General features: G+C 36.9%; 1 long non-coding RNA gene across 2 annotated transcripts; it reads right to left on the reverse strand.

Annotated features, from left to right (window-relative positions):
- Positions 1-5,657: 5,657 nt before the first annotated feature.
- On the reverse strand, positions 5,658-11,975 carry LOC102594725 (uncharacterized). 2 transcript variants are annotated; one of them, XR_366879.2, is made up of 5 exons: positions 11,661-11,975; positions 11,493-11,562; positions 7,092-7,126; positions 5,962-6,987; positions 5,658-5,696 (listed from the first exon to the last, which is right to left on the reverse strand). It is a non-coding gene; the product is annotated as an uncharacterized lncRNA (long non-coding RNA). The 2 variants fall into 2 exon arrangements; XR_001472773.1 differs by lacking the exon at positions 7,092-7,126.
- Positions 11,976-12,338: the final 363 nt, after the last annotated feature.

The following is a 12,338-nucleotide window of genomic DNA, read 5'->3' on the forward strand; positions in this document are numbered from 1 at the left end:
CACCCATTTAAATGAAATATCTTTCTTACCAGGAGGCAGGGGGATAATAGTCTAAGTGTCATTTGCCTCCAAGGCCTCAAACTCCTTAACCAGAGTTTCCTGCCAAGCAACACTAGAAACAGTCTGATGATAGAATTGGGGCTCATGCAAATCAGTGTCAGTAGGAAGAGAGATAGCCTTGGATGTAGAAGCACTAGAACAATAATTGTGTTGCAAATGAGGAGGTGGAACTGAGATCCTAGAGGACCTTCTCAAAGTTACAAGAGCAAGAGTAGTAGTAGAAAATGAAGATCCAGGAGGAATAACAGGATCAGGAGATGGAGAAAGATTAACACGGGCAGTGAGAAACGGAGCAAAATAATCAGAAACATATGGTGGAAGAGGAGGAAACATAGAAGGAGAAGAAGAATAAGAAAAGTAAGGAAAGGTGGTCTTATGAAACACGACATCTCTGGAAAATAAAATTGTTTTCTTGTCCAAATCAAGGAGTTTATATGCCTTTTTGGTCATGCTATAACCATGAAAAGCACAAGTGATGGATCTAGATTTATACTTATCCCTATAAGGCTTAGGTACTGCAGTAAAACTAAGACAACCAAAAGGTTTGAGGTGTGAGTAAGATGGAGAAGTGTTATATAAGAGACCATAAGGGGTGTTATTTTGTAACAAAGGTGAAGGGAATCTGTTAATAAGATAAGAAGAAGTAACGACACACTCACCCCAATATTTAATAGGAAGTTTGGATTGAAATTACAGAGATCGAGTAGTCTCTAATAAGTGTTTGTGTTTCCTTTCCACAACATCATTATATTGTGGGGTATGAGGAGTAGATGTTTGATGGAAAATGGCAAGAGAAGAAAAGCAAAAAGATGCTTCAGTGCTAGAACCCAACTCAAAAACATTGTCAGATCTTATAGTTTGAATTGTAGTATGAAATTGAGTCTAAACCACAAGGATGAAAGATTTGATAATGGAAAAGGCATTTGACTTAGTAGACAATAAGTGTGTCCAGGTAGCTCTGGAAAAAGCATCCACTATGGTAAGAAAATGTTTATAGCCATTGTAAGTTTGGGTGTGATAGGGTCCCCAAAGATCAATGTGAATGAGTTGAAAAGGGAATGATGTTTTGATGGAACTTTTAGGAAATGCTAGTCTTTGTTGTCTAACCATAGGGTACACTTTACAAATGAAGTCTTGTTTCTTAGGTAATTGAGCATTCATATAAGCAATTGATTTCATCTAATGATAAGGCATGTGGCCTAATCTCAAATGCCAAAGTAAAGCAAGATCACTCTGAACAAAAGAACAAACAAAAGAAGGCATGCATGTAGACATTTGAACAGAATCGGAAACACAAGAGTGTTATTGTCAATAGAAGTAGTAGAAGTAGCAGCAACTTTATTATCAACACAATTAGTAGCCGCAATGGAATTTACATAATGGGAAGTATTAAGAGACTTGGGATGAAAAATATGGAGCCCTTGAGACACTTTACCAAGCTCCAGTGGCCTCTTCAGAGAAGAGCCCTATAGAACATAAGTAGAAGTAGTGAAGTAAGATCCACAATTGAATTGGACTAATAAATTATGTACAGAAATCATGTTATACTGAAAAGAAGGCACATAAAGAGCATTTGTTAACACTAAGTCAGGGGACAGAGTAAGTATTCCAGTACAAGTAACTTTTACCATATAACCATTAGGCAAAGTAATGAGATAAGGAATAGGAAGAGGAGTGATGTCATTGAGGAAAGAGGAAAGATTTAATCGAGGTCATGTGATTACTAGAACCTGAGAGTCTATGATCCAAGGATTATCCACTATCCTAGACATGTGACAAGTAAAAAAACAAAAAATTGTAAAATCAGAAATGCTCACTAAACCTGCATAGATGGCAGAGTCAGTTCCATTCTGGTCAAGGAACGTATTCTTCATTTGCGTAACATATTCATCATGTGAGTCAACTGATCTGGTGAAAATGGAGCCACATTAGAAGAATTAGCTTGATTCGACTTCCCTGAAACCTCAGACTTCACATCAGAGTGTGAATCAACACCCTGACAGAAGCAACAACAGACCTCCTATATGAAGTGGAAGTTGCAGGGGTGTTGTTATGAGAATTATGCTGGTTAGGCTGAGAAACATTTTGATGTTGTAACTTCCTACAATTTCCAATAACATGACCAGGTTTCTTGCAATAGCGACAAAAAATATTGTTCCTTTTGTTGTAAAAAATAACCTTATGTGGATATTGAGGCCTAGGAGGATAAGGGGGCTTGTGTACCCCCAGCATAAAAAGAAGCAGCATCTGTGTTAAAAAAAAGAGTCATAGTATGCGCTTCAAGATGACTCTCATCATTAATTAACATAGAATAGGTAGTATCCACATCAAAAAGTGGTTTAAGCATCAAAATGTTTCTCCCAACTCCTGAATAAATCTCATTTAAACCCATCAACAACTGATGTAAACTTTGTTCCTCTTTCATCTTTTGAAAAGCTTCTTTGCAACCACATGTGCAATCAGGATATGTAAGTGAATATGCAAGTTCATCCCATAATTTCTTGATTTTGAAAAAATAGGAAGCAATATTTGAAGACCCTTGGGTAATGGAAGCAATCTTTTTCCTAACCACAACTTATCTGCGAAATCGATATACACGACACTCTCCCTAATCTCAAGCTCAAGACTATTCAACAACAAAGCAAGGAACATATCATTGGCCCTTGTCCATGGCTCGAAAAGAGGAGTATTTGGAGTTGGTCTACGTAGGGTTCCATTGATAAGACCTAATTTGTTCTTACAAGAGAGTCCTATCAACATGCTCCTCCTCCAACTCCCATACCCGGTGCAGTCGTAGATGAAGAATCTGACATTTCGCAAGCAAGAAACAGAAACAAGTAGACTAGGCAAAATCGATCAATGAATAGGAACACAATACCAAAACACTTCAGCAACGGAAGAAAATATTCTATAGCAGATCAGAAAACCTTCGTCGTCATCTAGAAATCAATAGTATTCTGAAACCCTAACTTCTTATATGTGGGTTGGCGAGACTCCAAAAAAATTGAAGAAAAAAATTTGTAGCAAGGGTAGCATTACTCAAAGCTGAGGTGAAGAGTTGCACAGTCACCCACTGTGATACTATATTATACTACAGATTCGAAAGAGAAATTGAGATATCTTTCCATGGAGTTAGTGGAATGGAGAGAGAAAAAGAATCTTTTATTTCATCTGTGTAGAGTCTTCTGTCCTTACAATATGCTAAGTTCTCTCTCTCTCTCTCTCTCTATATATATATATGTATATATATATATATAATGTACAAACTGTAATAAGTTGAAACTAAGTATACTAGAATTGATATTTTCTAATAGCTTCTAAGTATCAACAAAATGTCTCAAATGTAAAAAGAATCAATTCATTTCATAATAAAACTTAAGATGGTAAAAGTCGACTGCCCCATTTGAACCATAACGTACGTGATATATTGTTCATTGTATTGAAAAATTAAAAGTCAAGTAATCAAATTGGAAAAGGGTTGTGCGGGAGAAAAGAGAAGGTGATTCTTTGAAATTTTATATAGTTTTATTTCGTTAAAAAAATCATATCTGACTAAAAAAATATATAAAATAAAACTAACGATATTACCAATTGCAAAAAATTATAGAACTTGTGGATTCCCCCCCCCCCCCATGTAAGTGAGTGTGCGCTTCGAAAATGAACTCTTAGATTCACCTTTGGATTCAGAGGACATAATTAATGCAGAATACCACATGTAAAACATATTTTTTTAAGACTTGATCTTCTTTTCCCCAGTTTATAAAGAATATGAATAGCAACAAGCTAGTAGATAGACTAATAGGGCTGAGAAGCAATAGATAGTAAAACGACAAGCAAGCGAATGAGCCACCCTAAACCTAACAGTGTTCATGATTCCGGTCGACGGCCAGCCACCGGCGATGGCTGGCCTGAGTTTAGCTTCATCATCACAATTCCTTCCCCTCCCGATCAAAACCAACTCTTTACAAACCCCTAGAACATCTAACCTGGAGTTATTGACAACGGCCAAGAATAAATGTTTAGATATTATTAGGCATAATGGTTTCAAAGACAAGGATATTAAAGATAAGGTGGATGTAGATCCTATCCCTATGAAGAAATCAGACATCCTTGGTGGTATTCATACCGTTAAATGCATAAAAAATAAAGTGCACAAGATGAATATATCAAGAATTTACACTATGTTGTTGTAGAAAAATTCTCATACGCGGCAATTGATATTGTAGAATTACGGGAGTTGATACCAAAATATTGTGGCATTGTAGGCGATTACAAGATTGGCCACTGATGCTTATCGTGACCAACGACACTAACCTACGGTACGAGTGTCTACGATCGTCGATAATATAGTAACCCAACCAAGGGTTGGGTTAGTGTCATAGCTAAAGACATTAACGAGTAAAACATAGTAAATCAAGGGCGTGACAAAAAGTGTCAATTAACAAATGGGGGTTTTGTCACAAGTGTAATAAAAACAACAAAATTTAAAGGGGAGATCAAGTATGGGGAAAAGTTCTTGGGGAGTGACTGCAATATATATTGATATAAATCGTTGAGTACATGCTTTCAATAGGAAATTTGTAAGTTAATTGTGACTAGGCTACGCTTTAGATGGAAATAAGTTCTCTCTCGGGAAACTTACCCCGTTTCAAATGGGTTCCTCTCGGACAACCATTTTCCGCATGAAGGCCAGCCTATGCCTTACCCCACTCAGTCTCTCGAGCTGAGTGTTAGGATATGGGACTAGGGCTCACCCTCTCGGGCTGAACCTCATGTCGACCCACTCCTTAGGCCATCAACCTAGCGGTCTTGGTTTCGCGACCTCTCTCTCAAGCAAGCTGAAAACACATGGATGGTTTTGTATTTGCAACTACAAACCCATTAAATTAAACCACAACCACTAGATGAAATCACCATTAAAATACATATAACATATCAGCAAACAAGACCCAACAATAATATCAACACATATTTGCTAAATCACACCCCAAGAATGGGGGGTTTTAGCCACACATCAAGAGATATAAATTTATACCTAAATGAGTTTGCATTCAAATAGGTATGAAGATTTAAGTCTTGTTACAGACCAAGAATAAAGAATACAAGAGACCCAACTCCAAATCTAGAAGATGAAACACTCTTCTTCTTCAAGTCTCCAAAACCGTTTCAAGCTTAGAGCAAAAATAGCAAAAAGTATTATTTTATGTGAAAATTATTATAATTGTTCGACTCTCTTTTAAAATTAATAAAGAGTTTAGTATTTATAGATTTCAGAAAATAGTGTTGGCGGATTGCTTGGTGAGGTTAGTCAGAATCGCTGATTAACTCGGTGATTCGCCCTTTGGTGTAGTTCGTCGCCGTCTTGCACCAACCTTCAACATCGTTTTGCTCTGTGTCATTGGGCGACATAGTACGGCTTCACGGAACTACTCGGTGATGCGCCGACTGCTCCTTTTTCTGCCGACTTCATCCTTTCCTTCAGGGCTCAGCACACTGGAACAAAGGGCGGAGTGCGTCCCTTCGGCAAATCGCCAAGCGTGCTTGGCGATGCTCAGGCTTCAGCTTCTTCATTCTTTTCAGCCTTTTTGTTCCTTCTTGCGCCTAAGTGTCCATGCTTCCACTAAAACTTCAAATACCTGAAACTTAAGTGTTTTCATCAGATATTTAGAATAAATAAGCATTTGAGGATACTATTTTTATTAAAATAAAGCCCTAAATGAGTCCAATTCGTGGACTCATCAGCCACCTGCGGAGTAGACACATTCTAATGAGGTTTAACAGGATTAAAGATTACATTAGTATGTTATCCAAAAACTCGTATTACATAATAGCCAAAGATGGTTATGCATATCAAATGCGCCCGTTCATATATGGTGCAATCTTCAAGGCAAGTGAACAAACCTCGCAAGCCACAACCTAGATCTCTTTCCAAGATATCCTTCCTACTTTCTTTGTGAAGGAGGTATTGTTCTCGTTAGAGGCAATAGTAGGGGAACCATTGCACCTAAATCTTGCAACAATCAACAAGACTCGGACAAGTTGTGCAAGGGTGAAGGTTCAACTGGATTTGCTAGTGGACAATCCTCAATATGTTCAAATGCAGATAGAAAATAACAATAATCAGGATATTAAAATCATTAAAGTTAAAATACTTTATGACTCACTCCCATCATATTGCAAGAAATGTAGAATTCAGGGTCACAAAGAGGAGGAGTGCATGATATTGCATCCAGAATTACAACAGGAGAAACAACACGAGAAGGAAGCAATCATACCACAACAACTTTACAAAATGTAGTTTTATAAAGGAGCAGTGATCAGTAAATGGAAGCCCACCACAAGGGTGTTTACAAAGAAGGCGGGACAAATAATGGGAGAAAAGGCTGTAGAAAGACATGAGAACATCAGTACCAACAATTCTTTTAATGTGTTTAATCAACATGAGCATGATGAAGCAGCCATTATGGAAGAAGGATTAATACATAATAAGGAACAAGGAGGAAAATGGATAGCAGGGGACAACACAACACTAGCTACCTCGGCACAAGGAAAAGGAAGCGATCACAACAACGTATCAAGAAGGGAAATAGTAAAATAGAATGTTCAGAGTAATGCATGTCATATAGTGCTGAGAGATAGTAAACCAGAACACTATGATGAAATAATGGATGCCAGGAATGAAGTCATGGACAAAGGGTACACAACATAAATAACTTTGATTGACACGACACATGGAGAGAATGAGGCTCTAGATACACAAAATGTTTTGGAACATGCCACTTACCATATCCCGATGCACATAGTAGACCCAATATTGGATGGTATCCATCTAAATATTCAGATCAGGTTCTATTGAAGGATACATAGAAGGTTCCCAATCAGCAGCTGCTAGTTGCTGTTGGCCCAAAATTGCAGCATACTCAGACCCTGCATGAATTAGTCTCCCATCAGGGACAAATAGAGGAGAAAAAAAAATAAGAGTTACACAAAAGTCAGTTTGATAGAAGATAAAGGGGAAGTTAGTAACTTACTAATAGCAGAAAAGGTACATACAAATTATCTCCCCCTACAACATCAAAGAGTAAAGGAAAAAATAGAGGTGAAGCTTTACCCATAAGAACCAACCCTAGGTTGGGTGTCAAGAATTGCGCTAAATGATGATGAAGACACTATTCTGGAATGTGAGGTCTGTTAGAACTCAAAATTCATTCCATAGAATTCAAATATTGCATAGACATCACAAGTTCCCTATTATAGCTTTGATGGAGCCATTTCAAAGTGTTAATAGAATCTAAAAGTACAAAGGGAAGTTGGGCATGGAGTATGCTAATTATAATACAATGGTAAAATTTGGGTCTTTATCCAGGAGCATGTTCAGGTGGAAGTGTTAGCTGATTTAGAACAAATGTTATCATTGGGACTCCAATTTCTAGAAACAGATCAACTAATGATGGCTTCAATTGTGTATGCAAAGTGTGAAGCAATAGAAAGATTGAATCTGTGGAATGATATCTATCAGATTAGTAGTTAAATCAATGATTCTCTCTTGTTGATTGGGGGTGACTTTAATATCATTATAAATGAGGAAGAAAAAATTGGGGGTCTTCCAGTATATCCTAATGAATATGAGGATTTTGCATTTTGTGTAAATTTGTGTGAATTGGTGGGTATCAATTTTAAAGGAAGTCCATTCACATGGTGGAATGGTAGGATTAATTGTGAGTGTATCTTCAAAAGATTTGATAGATATTTGATGAATCAGTCTTTTATTAGAAAGTTTGGTATGTGGAATCTGAGCATTTAGCAAGAACAGGTTCTGATCATGCTCATTTACTGCTCACTTGTGGTCAACAGACTAACATTGTAAGAAAGGGATGATTTTCTGCAGGTGGTGAATGACAGTTGGGTAGCTTCAGAAGAGGAGGATGTGTTTGTTAGGCTCAAGCATAAGTTGGAAAAAAAACTAAAGTAGCTTTTTTCCAATTGGAGTAAAGCTACATTTAGGGATATTTTCAAGCAATTATCTATTAGAGAAGAAATAGTTAAGGTGAAGGAAGAACTATTTGTAGAAGATCCTTCAGCAGATAACATAATGATTCTTCAGCAGGCTCAAGAAGAATTGAAGAACTATATACACTATGAAGAGGAGTTTTGGAGACAAAATTTAGGAATCCAATGGTATACAGAAGGGGGGAAGAATACTATGTCTTTCCACAACTTAGTTAAGGAAGGAGAAAGAGGTTGGCTTTTACCAGGATTTAAAATATGGAGGGATCATAGGTGGAAGGTTCAGAGCAAATTGCAGCATCTGCTCAAGAATTTTATCAGAATCAATTCACAGGGGATCAAAATGAAAGAGAAGTGTCATTAATGCAAAATATCCATAGAGTTGTTTTTGAGGAAAATAAAAGAATTCTCAATGCAATGACTACTAAGGAGGAAATCAAGAGGGTGTTTGGGTTAAATGGAGATAGTGCACGTGGCCTTGATGTGTTTACTGGTCAATTCTATCAAAAATGCTGGCATATTGTTGGAGATGATGTGGTTGAGGTGGTAGGTGCCTTCTTTCAGGGTAGCACTCTTCCTAAGTCCATCACACATACTAATTTGATGTTTTTGCCAAAAAAGGAAGTTATTCAATCTTTCTTAGACATGAGGCAAATTAGCTTGAGAAATTTTATCAACAAAGTTATTTCCAGGGTGGTGATGATAGGCTGGGTAGTTTTCTCCCTTTTCTGATTTAATAAAATCAATCAGGATTTGTAAAGGGGAGAAGCATCACTGAGAATGCTCTACTAGCTCAGGAAATTATTACAGATATCAGGAAAAGGGGTAAGCCAGCTAATGTGGTGATCAAGTTGGACATGGCTAAGACTTATGATAGAATCGACTGGAATTTTCTTATTAAAGTGATGGAGAAGATGTATTTTGATTCCGTTGAAGTAGATAAGATTTGGAGGCTGGTTGCTAACAATTGGTATTCTATTCTTATAAATGGTCAAGCTCATGGTTTATTTCAGTCTTCAAGGGGAGTGAAGCAATGGGATCATTTATCTCCTGCCTTGCTTATTTTAACTACTAAAGTGTTAACAAGAGCTCTTAATTCATTGTTCAGCAATGAAGCTTATATGAGTTATGGATTACCTAAGTGTAGTGACAACATCAATCATCTAGCTTATGCTTATGATACTATTATTTTTACCTCTGCTGATGGGAAATCACTTAATATGTTGATGCAAATTTTAAAAGATTGTGAGGCACAATCAGGGCAGATGATTAATAAGGAGAAGAGTTCCTTCTTTGTCTATCATAAGACTACCCAGAATTTGATTACAGAGATTGAAGTGAAGACTGCTTTTGCTAAAGGTAAGTTCCCTCTGATATATTTGGGTTGTCCTATTAGAAGTGATAAAAAGAGAAAGGTGCACTTTGCTGAATTAATGAAAAAAGTTCTCAATAAGCTTCAAACTCGGAAGAGTAAGATGCTCTCTTTTGGGGGTAAAACAATTTTGATTAAAAATGTTCTCAATAGTATCCCTATTTATCTCCTGTCTTCTATTAATACTCCAAGTTGTATGATTCATGATTTACATAGAGTGTTTGCTATATTTATGTGGAATTTCAGGGCTACAAGAAGAAACAGGCATTGGGTGGCTTGGAGTGACATCTATAACAAAGAAGAAAGTGGATTGGGGTTTAGATCCCTTTTTGATGTATCTAAGGCTCTTTGTGCAAAATTGTGGTGGACTTTTAGAACAGAAAAGTCCTTATGGACTAACTTTATGTGGAATAAGTACTATAAAGGGGAGAGGGCCCAGGTGGTGGAATGGAAAGGTGGTTCACTAACATGAAAATAGATGTTGGAGTCTAGAGAAATGTTTGATCAACAAATATGGTGGGAACCTAAATGTGGTCACTAAAGTGTCTGGTATGATAATTGGACAAATTTGGGGGGCCTCCACTATTTTCTCCCTATTTATGCAACTAGGGATACTCATCTTGAGGAGGTTAGTCAATGTTTTACACAAGTAGAGTGGAATTATGGTATGCTGCATGTCAATTTTGAGGAGGATATTAGCAATCATATCATTCAACAGTTGAGTTGTACAGAGGACATAGATCACTAGGACAAACCTTGGTGGATGCTAAATGCTGCTAGAAAGTTTTCAGTGAGTTCTGCCTTGGAGTATTTGAGGGATAAAAGTGAGTTGTGTATGAACTACAAGCTTATCTGGATGAAAGGGATCCCTTTCAAGGTGTTTTTTTTTCCATACGGAGACTTTAGAGAAACAGGATACCTATAGGGGAAGTTTTAATTTTGTACAAGATTTGTGAAGATGTATTGTATGTTTGTTGTGATGAAGGAGTGCAGGAGTCTATTGAAATCTATTTAGTAGATGTACAATGTCCAACTCATTATGAAGATACTTTGCTAATACAGTAGGAGTTGAGGGCTCTTTCGTGACCTAAAAGACAGTGTTTACAAATGGTGGAACACAGATGCATCAACAAAACTCATTCCTATCTTAAAAGTTATACCTATGTTTATTTTGTGGCAAGTGTGGAAGAGAAAAAACATAATTAGATATGGAGGGAAGATGTCTTATTTAAATATGAGTAGGGAAATAACCAGGAATTTATTTTTCCTGGCAAGTCCCTATATCCATGGAAGCACAACATACATGATAATTGGTCGGATTTGATAAGCTTTTTAACAAATTATACCCCTAAAATTAGTTGTAAAGTTGTGTATCGAAAGATGCCTTGAAGGGGAGAATATAAAAGTAATTCTGATGGAGCTTTGAAAGGTAATCTTGGTCCTAGCTCATGTGTTTCTGCATAAGAAATGACCAGGGGGATCTTATTTATGCTGAAGGAAAAAGGATTGGCATAGCTAATAACTTGGTGGCAGAGGTGGTGGCTTGGAGAATGGGTAAAGAATACTGCAGGGTGAATAATTTATTCCCTTTAACACTGGAGACCGATTCTCAAGCTTTTAAGAATATGATTGATGGTTCATGGGATATACCTTGGGAAGTTTCTTTGGAGATTAGAATAATTCAAGAGCTCATGAAAGGGATGGAGGTGGTCATTGAACACACATTGAGGGAGGGCAACAGAATGGCGGATTTTTTAGCTAATCTAGTTTTTTCTTTTGTAGGTACTGAGATAATATCGTTTAACACCTTTCAAGATTTACCCAAAAAGGCGAAGACATTACTAAACATGGATAAGAGTCAGACACCAAACCACAGAATCAAACACTTCCAGAATGGGAATTTTAGAATTGAGGGAGGATAAACAAAATCAAGTTGCTCAATTGGCAAATAAGATGGTATAATTCAAAATCCATCAAGAAGCAAATGAACTGGTAGTAGTTGATCGATTACATTGATAATACGTGAAATTAATAGAAAATGGGAGCAGTGTACCTGGTTTCGTTCAATATAGCGCTCTTTCTAAATCCTTAGGCAGTGGTATTAGTTCCTTGTTGAGCTCAAGCTGTCGAGGGTGAAGAAGGATGATGTAGTGAGCTAAATTGGTACGACAAGTTTTGGTACAAGAAAAATCGGAATACACATTTTCTAAGTAGAGTAGACCTGGAAATAGTTGAGTTGGCGAAGTCTCCGGTGAGAACGATTTTGTGGCGTTGGTGGGATCTACAATGCTCGATTTGAAATACCCCAAAACTCAAATTGTATCCAAATCTTACCTCTACACAACAATGGTTGTAATCCAATGGTGAAAGAGTCAAGCTTTTCCTCTGCTGCAAGAGCTCAGACGAAGAAGACGATGGCTGAAGTTCCGATTTCACCTACATCTTTCCCTTTTGTCAAATTTTAGTTTCCTTTTTTCCATATTTAGTGATTTGGTAGGAGTGTTTGTTTGGACTGGCTCTATTTTGGGCCTGGCCATTTTTGTGCAGTTCTTTTTTAATAAATGGGATTGTCCCAATTAAATTTAAAAAAAAGTTATTTTTTTGTACTTTCACTAAGGAAACAATAGAAGAGTCTAACTGGTTCCCTTAACGGACTGGGCAAGGCGAAATTTTGTTGGGATTGAACTTTCATTTTGTTGTTTTCGTTTTGGTCTCGACCTTTTTGTACATATTTTGAGTTAATAAAGGAGCATTGAGCAGAGCTCCACCAAAAATTAATTTTAAAAAAAGTTATTTTCCTTATTTTTAAGAGATTTGATTTTCTTTAATGAAAGTATCTTTCAAAAAAATTGATCAATCAATATGACATGAAAAAATTGGAATATCGACACCCTAACTA

Source organism: Solanum tuberosum, unplaced genomic scaffold (genome assembly GCF_000226075.1).
Source record: "Solanum tuberosum cultivar DM 1-3 516 R44 unplaced genomic scaffold, SolTub_3.0 scf00028, whole genome shotgun sequence".
Taxonomy (NCBI): domain Eukaryota; kingdom Viridiplantae; phylum Streptophyta; class Magnoliopsida; order Solanales; family Solanaceae; genus Solanum; species Solanum tuberosum.